Raw genomic sequence first — 9,962 nt, 5'->3', positions numbered from 1 at the left:
CTACCACTTTTCGTCAAGTTGGAGGCCAGATGGGCTTCCTCCTTATTAAAGTGGTCCAGAGGGGCACCACTTTTCGCGCCCAACCATGGGGTCGCGCCATTGCTGCCTTACAAAATTTATTTATTAGTTGATAAACAGAATTAAAATAACGAGAAAAACATAATTATGTTAGACTAAAAGTATTGATTCTACGGCATTTTACCAATTGTTCATTGCATTTGTTAAGCTAGTTTCTTTTAAACGTGTTTGAAAAAATTAGTTGGTAACGCAGCTGCTGAGTGGTGTGTTTTTACCATGCCTTGAAAATTTCATATCGCCGCGTGAGGGTTAGCTGTCAACCATTAGTGTCTACCTTTCACCTTGATCTGCTTGACGTTTGTGGTGACGTATATCCTCCCATAGACGTCAGATTTTTTCACGCTGGGAACTAGCCCTCGTGCGTTAAAATACACTCAAATAAAGTTTTAAAAAAAAAAAAAAAAAAAAAAACCACTCAGCAGCTGCGTTACCAACTAATTTTTTCAAACACGTTTAAAAGAAAACTAGCTTAACAAATGCAATGAACCAATTGGTAAAATGCCGTAGAATCAAATACTTTTAGTCTAACATAATTATGTTTTTCTCGTTATTTTAATTCTGTTTATCAACTAATAAATAAATTTTGTAAGGCAGCAATGGCGCGACCCCATGGTTGGGCGCGAAAAGTGGTGCCCCTCTGGACCACTTTAATAAGGAGGAAGCCCATCTGGCCCTCCAACTTGACGAAAGTGTAGAACTAGCCCTCGTGCGTTAAAATACACTCAAATAAAGTTTTAAAAAAAAAAAAAAAAAAAAAAAAAAGCCCACCCACCCAAAACAAACAACAAAATCCCACCCACGAAATCCCACGCTGACAGTTCGCCTAAAAAGAGAAGATATTTACCAAGTTTCTGATGAAGTTAACGTATGCGCTACTCACCTGGGTTGCCGTTCCAGCCCCTACTGTTCAACAGGGCTTGGCAACCTCCCGCTCCGAGGGTGATACGGCCCTGGGAGCCACTCCCCCCACTCTCGGTTGATAAAGCTGCTCCACCGATGGCATCCGGCACTCTGCTCGACCTATATTACCCGCTCCAGACCGCTAGGGGAACGGTCGGCAGGATCATCGGAGAGATGCTGCTGGATCCCACGCTGCGAGAGGTAATTAGGGAGTGTCTGCAGAATCTCGGGAAGCTTGGAGAACTGAATAGGCCGCAAACTCCAAAGTTGTCCTCCTTCTTGGTGACCAGAACGGGGTACCGCGCCGGGTCTCCTTTCTCCTCGCCGATGGACTCGTGTCGGAGTGTCTGTCCTGCTTCGCTATCCACTGGATGATTCGTCGCTTGAGGACGGTGGTCGCCCATCGGCTGCTCCAGGTTCACCGACCCCACTGGATTCTCGCCGACCGGAATTGACCTGGAAAGAAAAAAGAGGACAAAAGCTATAATTTTCCAACAAATAGTTCAAACACATTTTTCCGGGGCATTTTGCCCACTTCTCCCCTACGTGGCGGATGCCTTCCGGGTGCCCGGAGTGGGAATTTCAATTTTTACGAAAGAAACCCCAAACGGGGCGTTTTGGCCCTTTTTCCCCCTCGTGGCGGACTCGTCTCCAGGGTACCAGGGGTGGGAGCTGGAAACCGGCCACTGTTTCACCATCGTTTTCAGGAGTCTCCCGGAACGACCGGTCCTCTGCACAGTGGCAGAACTGGCAAGGTTCCTGAATGGCACTGGAAAACTTACCATCGAGCAGGGAGGGGCCTCTCCGCCTGCACAGTTGACTTTTTCCTGCTGGCCGCGCGGACGGTCCGTCGAAGGTTTTTCTCCCACTGGCAGCGTGAAAAAATCTGACGTCTATGGGAGGATATACGTCACCACAAACGTCAAGCAGATCAAGGTGAAAGGTAGACACTAATGGTTGACAGCTAACCCTCACGCGGCCGATATGAAAATTTTCAAGGCATGGTAAAAACACACCACTCAGCAGCTGCGTTACCAACTAATTTTTTCAAACACGTTTAAAAGAAAACTAGCTTAACAAATGCAATGAACCAATTGGTAAAATGCCGTAGAATCAAATACTTTTAGTCTAACATAATTATGTTTTTCTCGTTATTTTAATTCTGTTTATCAACTAATAAATAAATTTTGTAAGGCAGCAATGGCGCGACCCCATGGTTGGGCGCGAAAAGTGGTGCCCCTCTGGACCACTTTAATAAGGAGGAAGCCCATCTGGCCCTCCAACTTGACGAAAGTGTAGAACTAGCCCTCGTGCGTTAAAATACACTCAAATAAAGTTTTAAAAAAAAAAAAAAAAAAAAAATGTTATCTCATAAGTTTAAAACTGCTATTTTCAATCGATGTGAACCAAATTTCAACTGCATCTGTAGAAAGAATTAAAGCTTCGAACTTTGTTGCACAACAAGCTGTACAATACCTCCACACCATTGATGTTATCTCAACATTCAATTATCGTTGAATTCAGAATTATTTTGCAGTTTATTGATTTTATATTTATTATTTGCATGCGCGGATTGCATTGATAAACTTTTTACTGGAATATATTCCGTTGTTTTTATCATTTTGTTTTATTATATTCGATAGTAAGAACTTGAATTCTGTGCGGTGTACGAATATGGAATTGGGTCACTTTAAGACACACTTTCAGTACTTTTCCATTATTCCAAAGATGAAAATAAATGGAAACAGATTATGATTACCAAACCAAACAATAGACAACACCTTCATTATTGATACAAAATTCCGAAGTCGATATATCATTTAAAAGTTTTCTGTGTTTTTGCCAACTTGATGCGAAAACAGTGCCCATGTACAGTACGAATATGAGTTTGAGTCACTGTAAATTCCCCATAACAAAACTGTTACGTGGGAGAGGGAGGGATTTCACATACCGGAAGTCGACATCTTGAATCCCAAAAAGACATCGTACATCGATTTCCGGCATCTGCTCGTCGGTACCTTTCCTCAAATACCCATTACTGCATTGGTTCCAAGTGATTTTCTCACACCAGAAGTCGCCGTATTAGGTTCCAAGACAGCATCATCTTGGCCAAAACGATCCAAAAAGCTTAAACCTTGAACCTTACCATTCCTCTCTTATTCAAGAAAAGAAAAGTAAAGTAAGTCCCGCTCCAAAAATGCCCACTCTTTTGTGTGTTTCTGCAAAACAAAATTTGTGGAAGAGATGAAAAAAAAAAAAAAAAAATAAATAAATAAATAAATAAAACATAATAATAGAATTAAATGCGACGTAAATTATAGAACGCTAGTTTCTAGGTTCATTCATTGCGCTTTCGTCTGCGTGCCAAGCTTTGCTTTGCTTCGCCCGTCCGTAACCATCTGTCGATCCAGCTACAACGCACACGCACGCATTCCACCTCTCCCACACACCACGCCCGTGTCCCACAAAGTGATGTCCTCCAAAACTCACCACGCTAGAAAGCTTAGAAGCAGGTTGGAAAATAAACACCACATTGATTCCCTGCGAAACCTTTTTCATCTACAAAACGGCAATCGTCAATCTACACACCGGATCGAAATCATCGGCCCACAGGTAGCGGGGGACGCCGTCGACCGAAAGTTTTTTGGAGACCGGAACGACGATCCCTTCCCTGCACTTGTCCGGCGAAGCCACCTCTATTCACCAAGCTGTACCTGTCGAGCCTCACCACCTCGGATTGAACATAGAATGCCACAGGTTGCGGGGGACGCCGTCGACTGGAAGCTATTAGGGGACCAGAACGACGATCCCTTCCCCGAATCTGTCCGGCGAAGAACCCTGCGAGAGGCAAATTACCTCAACGAAAGCACCTCACCATCGGAAGCCCGCCAATTGAAAGCGTCTAAAGCACCAGCATGGCTGTTTCCGTCCGGAAGTCGAATGACCAGCAGAAAAAGGACCTCAGAGAACAACACGTTACCAACCCGCTTCTACAAAAAATACCCTAATATCCCCGACCACCTCCCGGTGGCACTTGGGCACCCCGAACACTCAAATTCGGGTGGTAAGTCCCACCAAGTGATGTCCTCCAAAACACACTACGATGGAAAGATTAGAAGCGGGTCGAAAAATGATCACTATGCAGATTCTTGGCGAAACCATTTCCACCTACAAAACCACAACCGTCAATCTCCATACCGGATCGAAACCATCGTGCCGCAAGTAGTGGGGGACGCCGTCGACCGAAAGCCTTTTGGAGACCGGAACGACGATCCCTTCCCTGCACTTGTCCGGCGAAGCCACCTCTATTCACCAAGCTGTACCTGTCGAACCTCACCACCTCGGATCGAACATCGAATGCCACAGGTTGCGGGGGACGCCGTCGACTGGAAGCTATTAGGGGACCAGAACGACGATCCCTTCCCCGAATCTATCCGGCGAAGAACCCAGCGAGAGGCAAGTTATCTCAACGAAAGCGCCTCAACGTCGAAAGCCCGCCAATTGGAAGAATCCGAAGCACTAGCATGGCGGTATCCGCACAGAAGTCAAACGACCAGCAGCAGGAGGACCTCAAAAAGCAACATGCCACCAACCCGCTTCTACAACGAATGCCTTCATATCCCTGACCACCTCCTGGTGGCACTTGGGCACCCCGAACCCTCAAAATCGGGTGGTAAGTCCCACCAAGTGATGTCCTCCAAAACACACTACGATGGAAAGATTAGAAGCGGGTCGAAAAACGACCACTTTGCAGATTCTTGGCGAAACCATTTCCACCTACAAAAACACAACCATCAATCTCCATACCGGATCGAAACCATCGGGCCGCAAGTAGTGGGGGACGCCGTCGACCGAAAGCCTTTTGGAGACCGGAACGACGATCCCTTCCCCGCACTTGTCCAGCGAAGCCACTTTCATCTACCAAGCTGTACCCGTCGAACCTCACCACCCTGGATCGAACATCGAATGCCACAAGTAGCGGGGGACGCCGTCGACTGGAAGCTGTTAGGGGACCAGAACGACGATCCCTTCCCCGAACTTGTCCGGCGAAGAACCCAGCGAGAAGCAAGTTACCTCAACGCAAGCACCTCTTTGCCGAAAGCCCGCCAATTGGAAACATCTGAAACACTAGCATGGCGGTATCCGTACGGAAGTCGAACGACCAGCAGTAGGAGGACCTCAAAGAACAACACGCCACCAACCCGCTTCCACAACAATTGCCTTTATATCCCTGACCACCTCCTGGTGGCACTTGGGCACCCCGAACACTCAAATTCGGGTGGTAAGTCCCACCAAGTGATGTCCTCCAAAACACACCACGATAGGAAGATTAGAAGCGGGTTGAAAAACGACCACTGTGCAGATTCTTGGCGAAACCATTTCCACCTACAAAACTACAACCGTCAATCCCCATTCCGGATCGAAACCATCGGGCCGAAGGTAGTGGGGGGCGCCGTGGACCGGAAACCTTTCGGGGACCGGGGCGGCGATCCCTTCCCCGCACTTGTCCGGCGAAGCCACCTTTATCCACCAAGCTGTACCAGTCCAACCTCATCACCCCAGATCGAACATCTAATGCCACAGGTAGTGGGGGACGCCGTCGACTGGAAGCTGTTAGGGGACCAGAACGACGATCCCTTCCCCACACCTATCCGGCCGAAGCGAAATTGGACTAAAATTCCTGGTAGCCCGGAGGCATGTCAACCGGAAGTCTCTGGAGGACCGGAATGGCGGTGCTCACCCGGACTACAGATGACCAGTGAAACCGCAGCGCACAAAACTCCACCAACTTGTTTCCATTACGACCCCTACAAAACCCCGATATACCATATAATGGTATTTGGGCACCCCAAACATTTTGTTTCGGGCGGTAAGTCCCTTCTCATGATCTCCTCCAGAGAAAATTCATTAAATAAGTCGAGAAACAGGTTGGAAAGGATTAAACACAACAGCTACCACCTAAACCAAACCAAGAAGGGTCTGGCACCTGCGCTTAAGCGCAGGTCAACCAGAACCAAAAAATCGAGGCCAGCAACAAGCTCCCCCCGATGTTCAGGTGACATCGGACCGGGAGCATCAGACTGGTCACTTCACCCAGTCTAATGCCGGTCCAAACCAGACAAAGCAGCAAGAACCTCCCACTGGAGGTTCTATCCAACTCAGAAAGCTACGACCGACTAATGGCCTCGAGGTTTAGTGTGGGATGGAGCAATCTGCCAAGTTGTTCCACCAGCGACAACATTCCAATTCATGTGCGCTGTGTTAAAACTGTGGACGGAAAAGGGACGGACAAGGGATGTTCATCCTATCCCCCTTCGGACGACGCGGGAAGCAAAATCGAAAGCAACAACTCCAATCACGATACCTACGTATCACCGGCGGGTAGCGGCAACAACAGTCTGCTGAATTCATCAACCAATTTCCCCGTACCAACGCTAGCAGCTCCGATCAAATTTTGTCTCCAGTGGAACCTGAACGGCTACTGGAATAACCTAGCCAGCCTGGAGCTTTTTACCCATGACAGCAATCCCTGGGTATTAGCTCTACAGGAGGTCAACAGAGTTTCAAAACCCGCTATGGACCGCTCGCTGGGAGGCAAATATTCCTGGGTTATTAAAGGCGGCAAAAACGTGCGGCACTCTGTCGCCATCGGGATCTTTAACCAAATTCCATTCGACAATCTGGACATCCAAAGTGACCTGCCAATAGTAGGAGTAAGATTGAAAGGCCAACTAAAAATAACAATAATAAACTGCTACCTTCCATGCGGTGCCCTCCCCGGAGTCAGAGGGAAGCTTCTGGAAGTTATCAACAACACACCGGAGCCGCGAATCCTTCTCGGGGATCTAAACGCACACCACCCAGTATGGGGCGGCGAGCGAACCGACCCAAGAGGAACGGGGATCTTGAGAACCTTCGAGGAAACCGACATGTTCCCGCTTAATGATGGATCCATGACTTTCTTCAACGGAAACTTCAAATCGGCAATCGATATCACCGCAGTCAGCCGGTCTATCATGTCCATCTTTCAGTGGCAAGTTGGAACCGACCTCTATGGCAGTGACCACTTTCCGGTCCAAATTACCGCCTTCGCCACGGCTCCTGCCATAACCCGCAGGCCCAAGTGGTTATACGAGAAAGCCAACTGGGAGGAGTATAACACCAAAATCGATGAACTACTTCAGTGTAGTAACCCGAGTAGCATATCTGATTTTACCAAAATAATCGACTCTGCCGCCACGGCGACAATACCAAAATCGAGCAGCAGACCGGGTAGGAAAGCACTTCGTTGGTGGTCGGATGAAACCCGACAAGCCATCAAAAAAAGGAGGAAAGCTCTCAGAAAAGTCAAGCGACTCCCCCTGAACCACCCCGAAAGAGAAAAGGCATTAAAATCCTACAGGGCGGCCAACATCGAGTGTCGCTCTATAATTCGAAGAGCCAAGAGAAACACCTGGGAAGAATTCCTGGACTCTATAAACTCGGACCAGCCTGCGGCAGAACTATGGGGGAAAATAAACGCCCTTAGCGGAAAGAGGAAAAGGACACCAATCTCATTAGATGTGAATGGCTCCACCATCTCCGATCCCCAAGATGTTGCTGAAGAGCTCGGCCAATACTTCGCGAGCCTAGTAGCCTTCGATCAATACAGACCATCCTTTCGAAACCGCATTTGCCGACAAAACGCCACCCTCGATGCTTTCGCCATCCCGATAGACACCAAAAAATCCCCCATCAACCAACCTTTCATGGCCAAGGAACTAAGTTTTGCGCTAGCATCTTGCCAAGGGAAGTCAGCTGGCCCCGATGGAGTCGGCTACCCCTTGATTAAAGGACTATCGCCTGTGGGTAAAATACGCCTCCTTCAACTAATCAATAATCTGTGGGATTCCCAGACATTTCCAAACGAATGGAGGGAAAGCCTGGTCGTACCAATCCCCAAAAACAGCATTCAGGCGAGAGATGCCAGTAAATACCGTCCAATTTCGCTGACCAGCTGCCTATCCAAAGTCACCGAAAAGATGGTTAATCGCAGGCTTAAAGAGAAGCTAGAAGCTGACGGTCGCCTTGGTTTCTGGCAACATGCCTTCCGCTCGGGCTATGGAACCGGAACATACTTCTCCGCTCTGGGCCATCTTCTACAAGAGGCCCACTCCAGCGGGCAGCACGTGGACATGATCTCCCTGGACATCTCCAAAGCCTTCAACCGGACTTGGACCCCACTGGTCCTTCAACAACTACTGGAGTGGGGATTCACAGGAAACATCCTCGCCTTCTGCAGGAACTTCCTTATCGGGCGGTCCTTCCGAGTAGTCATTGGAAACCAATCATCCAGAGCTTTCCCGGAAGAAACCGGAGTCCCACAAGGATCGGTGCTGGCGGTCACGCTCTTTCTCGTTGCAATGAACGGCGTCTTTCGCAACCTCCCGCCCAATGTATACATTTACGTATACGCTGACGACATTTTGATCGTCACGGTAGGATACACTCCCCGAGCTACCCGGGTGAAAGCGCAAGCAGCTGTATCGGCTGTCAACAAATGGGCTTCGTCGGTCGGTTTCACGATGTCAGCCTCCAAATGCATGAGAGGACACATCTGCAAATTCCGGCACAAACTCCATGGTCCAGCAATCAAAATCGACGGACAATCCATCCCCAACAAAAAGACTGTCAAAGTCCTCGGGGTAAGAATTGACAGGAACCTCAGCTTCACTGAACATTTTCAGGAGGTCAAAGCCAATATCAAAACGAGGATCAACCTGATACGGACCATCTCGCGTCCACACAGGTCAAACAACAGGGCCATTCGCTTTAGGGTGGCCCAAGCGGTCATCGACAGTAGACTCCTTTACGGACTGGAACTGACATGTATGGCGAAAGAAAAACTGGTCTCCACCTTGGCCCCGGTTTTCAACGGATATGTAAGGACCATCTCCGGACTCCTACCATCAACACCTGCCCTCTCTGCCTGCGCAGAAGCAGGCATTCTACCCTTCCATCTTCGGGTCGATTCCACAATCTGCAGAATGGCAGCCGCCGAAGCATCGAAAACTTCCGGCAATGAGCGGACCTTCATCATCAAACAAGCGGACCAGATTTTGCGAGCCTTTGCAAGAACAAACCTCCCCCCGGTGGCCAAAGTCCACTGGCTTGGACCAACGAGCTGGCTCCGAAAGGAAGCCAACATAGAAAACAAGATCCAACGCAAATTTCGTCGTGGCGACAACTCAGCTGCAATGAAAGCAACCCTGGCGGAACTGCTCCGTACCAAATACGCCAATTACGAAATTCGCTATACTGACGGCTCTCTATCAACCCACGGAGTCGGCCTTGGAGTAGTCGGACCGGATTTCGCAATCAACTACAGCCTACCCACCGAGTGCTCGGTCTTTTCTGCAGAAGCTGCCGCCATTTTCTTGGCAATTTCAACACCGTCCCCAAGGCCAATACTAGTTCTCTCCGACTCAGCTAGCGTCATCACTGCACTACAAGCCGGAAACTCTGCCCACCCATGGGTTCAGGCTATCCTTGCTGACGAATCAAGCGAGAAAACATTTGCCTGGATTCCCGGGCACTGTGGCATAACGGGGAATAATGAAGCTGACCACTTAGCTGGCACCGGTTATCAGATGCCTAGATTTACCAACACTGTCCCACTAAAGGACATAAAAAAGTGGATTAAGCGTATCGTGAACAACCACTGGAGCAGAATCTGGTCCGAAAACACACCAGCCCAGCTCCGCAAAATTAAGGGATCCCCAGATCCCTGGGAAGACCTGGCCTCACTCAAGGACCAAAGAGTTGTATCCAGGTTGCGGACTGGGCACGTCAAATTCGCCTACAACTTTGGACGAGGAGTTTTCCAACGAGACTGTGATCTCTGCGGAACTCACAACACCGTCGAGCACGTAGTTATCCGCTGCCCCAAATACCATTTCCCTCGGGAAACATATGGCATAGCAGGAAGCATTAGGGATACCCTG

General features: G+C 48.8%; 1 long non-coding RNA gene across 1 annotated transcript; it reads right to left on the bottom strand.

Annotated features, from left to right (window-relative positions):
- Positions 1–877: 877 nt before the first annotated feature.
- On the bottom strand, positions 878–2,235 carry LOC110677260. Its single transcript, XR_002501066.1, has 2 exons — positions 1,761–2,235; positions 878–1,434 (listed from the first exon to the last, which is right to left on the bottom strand). It is a non-coding gene; the product is annotated as an uncharacterized LOC110677260 (long non-coding RNA).
- Between the last annotated feature and the right edge of the window lie 7,727 nt (positions 2,236–9,962).

The sequence above is a fragment of the Aedes aegypti genome, chromosome 2, assembly GCF_002204515.2.
Source record: "Aedes aegypti strain LVP_AGWG chromosome 2, AaegL5.0 Primary Assembly, whole genome shotgun sequence".
NCBI lineage: Eukaryota > Metazoa > Arthropoda > Insecta > Diptera > Culicidae > Aedes > Aedes aegypti.
The sequence above is the reverse complement of the archived record's forward strand: the minus strand, read 5'-3'. Positions and strand labels throughout refer to the sequence as shown.